Source organism: Microtus pennsylvanicus, chromosome 14 (genome assembly GCF_037038515.1).
Source record: "Microtus pennsylvanicus isolate mMicPen1 chromosome 14, mMicPen1.hap1, whole genome shotgun sequence".
NCBI classification, from domain to species: Eukaryota; Metazoa; Chordata; class Mammalia; order Rodentia; family Cricetidae; genus Microtus; species Microtus pennsylvanicus.
This window is the reverse complement of record NC_134592.1, coordinates 55,132,940-55,135,493: the sequence shown is the minus strand read 5'-3', so window position 1 is coordinate 55,135,493 and position 2,554 is coordinate 55,132,940. Positions and strand designations below refer to the sequence as shown.

The 2,554-nt window shown below is 44.6% G+C and overlaps 1 pseudogene; it reads left to right on the top strand.

The window, feature by feature from the left end:
* Positions 1–801: 801 nt before the first annotated feature.
* Positions 802–2,102, top strand: LOC142835051 (dnaJ homolog subfamily B member 6 pseudogene; annotated as a pseudogene).
* The last annotated feature ends 452 nt before the right edge of the window (positions 2,103–2,554 follow it).

The following is a 2,554-nucleotide window of genomic DNA, read 5'->3' as shown; positions in this document are numbered from 1 at the left end:
ATGGCATGGGGCTCCCTAAAAGACTAATTAATGCTTCATCACTGGAATCTTTTGAAGGCAACACTAGCAGTATTAGAAAATGAATCAATAATAGGAGGTGGCAAGAATACAGCTTTTAAGAAGCAGCCCTTGTCCATACAACTGGATTGGCCTTGCAAACATCACTACGGGTGCTATAAGTATTCTTATTTTGCAGATAAGAAGATAAAGACTCAAAAAATGAGAATTTTCTAATTTTTTTTTAAAAAAATCCTAATCTTTCTAGTCTCACCTCAAATGTCATCTCCTCTGTAAGAAAATTTTAGAGTCTGAAAGCAATCTGAACTCCCCAAAGACCTGGTGATACTCTTTTATGGTGGTAGAACGTGGATTGTGGCCATCTGTGTACATATTGCCTCATTATTAAATGAAGCTTATGTAACACAGACGCTATTGAACTCATATTGGTATTCTTACAGAGTTAGTCCCAGTGCATGATGTATAGGAGACTCATAAAATGTTTGTTGGGTTTATTGGAGAGTTAACTAATAATCTCCAGCGGACTATAGGTGTGTTTATTTGCATGTGTAATTGGTGAGTTTCCCCCTGGATCCTTTGAAGAGTGTGTTGATACCTCTGAAGTTCTGATGCATATAATTAAATGTGTCATCTTTTTTGGAGTTCTTGTAGCAAACAGCAGGTTACATATTACAATGTATTCATTGTTCGGTCAACAAAAGACCTATGCATCTGTTTAAGAATTCAGTGAACAGGAGACGCCACCACCGCTGCCAGCGCAGCTGTGCCAGAGCCACGAGGAGACCGGCCACCCGACTTCCCCTCCCCCTCGCCGGCCGCCGCGTCCTCGGATTTGTTCCAACAATCTGTTAAAACATGAAGGATTACTATGAAGTTCTGGGCGTGCAGAAACATGCCTCACCTGAGGACATTAAAAAGGCGTATCGGAAACAGGCACTTAAATGGCATCCGGACAAAAATCCTGAAAATAAAGAAGAAGCAGAGCGAAAATTCAAACAAGTAGCTGAGGCATATGAGGTGTTATCGGACGCAAAAAAGCGGGACATCTATGACAAATACGGCAAAGAAGGATTAAATGGTGGAGGAGGAGGTGGAAGTCATTTCGACAGTCCGTTTGAGTTTGGCTTCACATTCCGGAATCCAGATGATGTCTTCAGGGAATTTTTTGGTGGAAGGGACCCATTTTCATTTGACTTCTTTGAAGACCCATTTGATGACTTTTTTGGGAGCCGAAGGGCTTCCCGAGGAAATAGAAGCCGAGGTACAGGCTCGTTTTCTTCTGCCTTCAGTGGATTTCCTTCTTTTGGAGGTGGATTTCCTGCTTTTGACACAGGATTCAGTTCGTTCTCTTCAGCATCATTTGGTGGCAGCGGAATGGGCAACTTCAAATCAATATCAACTTCTACCAAGATAGTTAATGGCAAAAAAATCACTACAAAGAGAATTGTGGAGAATGGTCAAGAAAGAGTAGAAGTTGAAGAAGACGGGCAGTTAAAGTCCTTGACAATAAATGGGCTCAAGGAAGGTGGCAAGAGGAAGAAGCAGAAGCAGAAAGAGGACTCGAAGAAGAAGAAGTCGACCAAAGGGAACCACTAGGCTGAACTTGGCGGCAGCCACTGCAGCCGCTCTCATGTGCGGTGCGCACGTGCACGGCAGCGGCATCCTTTCGGTGCCGCTTCGCTTAGCAGGATTATGGACATGTGCCCAAGGATCGGTAGGATCAGGGGTGTTGGAGATGGAGGTGACAATCTCGGGTGGCCCGCATACTGTAAGCTTGCGACACATCCTCAGCCTTATAACTCTGCTTTTCCCCAGCACTAAATCCATAGCATTTTCCTCTTGAGTTGTAAGAATCTGCTTCATTCTTTTCAGCAGTCCGAGCCCTGCTCTGCGCACCGAGGTGTTTGTAGCTGTAGGAGTCCAGTAGGGCCCAGTAGAGAGCTGGGTATATGTTCATGACTGTCTCCTGGCGGCGGTACAGTGGGCAGTTTTTAGTACAGCGAAACTTAACAGGTAATGTAAGGTGCGCCTTGAGCCATGGGTTTTGAGGTGCTTGATTCAGTTCTCTGGCAACATAGGCCATCACTAGCCACTTCAGATACAGTCTTTCCTTGTACTTATTGTTCAACTCTTAATCTTCTCCAGGTAGTCAAAAACTGACACCAAATGTAGTTTAGTTGATTTCATTGGTTAAGCAATAAAGAAACTGGTTGGCCCTCATAGGTTAAAACATAGGTGGGAGGAGTAAACAGAACAGAAGGCTGGGAGAAAGAAGCTGAGTCAAGGAGTCGCCATGATTCTCCCACTCCAGGCAGATGCAGGTTAAGATCATTCCTGATAAGCCAGCTCGTGGGCTACACAGATTATAAAAAATGGGCTAGTCCAGGTGCGAGAGTTAGCCAAGAAAAGGCTAGATATAATGGGCCAAGCGATGTTCAAAAGAATACAGTTTCCATTTAATTATTTCGGGGCATAAGCTAGAGCTAGCCATGTGGGCGGCCGGGTGCCGGGGAAAGTAGCCCGCCGCTCCTAATAC